Genomic DNA, 1,016 nt, shown 5'->3' with positions numbered 1-1,016 from the left:
TAAATAAAAATAAATGTTTAAAAAAATACATATACTTTTTTTTTTTAATAGTGCTAGGGATCAAACGCAGGCTTCACACATTAGATAAGCATTCTACCACTGAGTCACACTTCTAGCCTAGAAAATGTACTTTTTTTGAGATGGGTTCTACTATTTGGAGGGTGGTGATCCTCCCACCTCAGCCTCCTGAGTAACTGAGCTTACAGATGTGTGCAGTGCCTGACTTAAGATTGTGGAAAGAAGAAAAAAAGTTGCCATGGCAACTTTCACTTATACCAAAATTAATTATGGTAAAATTAAAGGTTACAGGAGCTGGGTATGATGGCCCACTCCAGCAATCTCAGGACTCAGGAAGCTGAGTCAAAAGTCCAAATTTAAGACTAGCCTGGAAGATATAGCAGGGCCTAGTAGCAAAAAAATGATAAAAGAAAAAAAGAAAGAAAGAAAAAGAAAAAAAGAGTACATTTGCTGCTACAGTTGGTATCTCTAAGCCCCACTACAGCCTCATCTACTCACAGAGCTTCTGCAGGTAACTGCATCATGGTGTGTGATAGTGGATTAGTTTATTGATTGGCTCTGGATGACAGACTTACTGAAAAAAGAAGGCCCACCTTAATGTGGGTGGCACCTACCAATAGGCTGATGGCCTGGATGCAATAAAAAAGGAAAGAAGGAGGAAGCTCACGGCTTCCTGCCTACCACAGCATGAATTCTTTCTTGTCTGCATGCTGCCCTGCCTTGGAGTCAGGTGACCATGGAGTGGAACATCTACAAGCTGTAAGCTAAAAAGGGCTGGTGAGATAGCTCAGTGGATCAAGCACCTGCTTAGGCAAGCACTGAGGTTCGATCCCAGGCACCACATGCTCTACTGAGCCAGCCATGAGACTAGGCATGGTAATGCATGTCTGTAATCCCAGCACTGGGGAAGCTGAAAACAAACAAACAAACAAACAGGAGGATCACTACGAGTCTGAGCTGCATAGTGAGACTTTATACCGAATATATATATATATATA

At 41.8% G+C, this 1,016-nt stretch overlaps 1 protein-coding gene and 1 pseudogene across 2 annotated transcripts in view; one reads left to right on the top strand and one right to left on the bottom strand.

Annotated features, from left to right (window-relative positions):
• The window catches only part of Gmeb2 (glucocorticoid modulatory element binding protein 2), a 51,572-nt gene that overhangs the window by 17,778 nt on the left and 32,778 nt on the right, over positions 1-1,016 (bottom strand). The window lies entirely within an intron of this gene.
• LOC101581109 overlaps positions 1-1,016 on the top strand; it is a 7,641-nt pseudogene that overhangs the window by 5,882 nt on the left and 743 nt on the right.

This window comes from Octodon degus, unplaced genomic scaffold (assembly GCF_000260255.1).
Source record: "Octodon degus isolate 3935 unplaced genomic scaffold, OctDeg1.0 scaffold00194, whole genome shotgun sequence".
Taxonomy (NCBI): domain Eukaryota; kingdom Metazoa; phylum Chordata; class Mammalia; order Rodentia; family Octodontidae; genus Octodon; species Octodon degus.
Note: the sequence above shows the minus strand (reverse complement) of the source record. Positions and strands in the feature narration are given on the sequence as shown.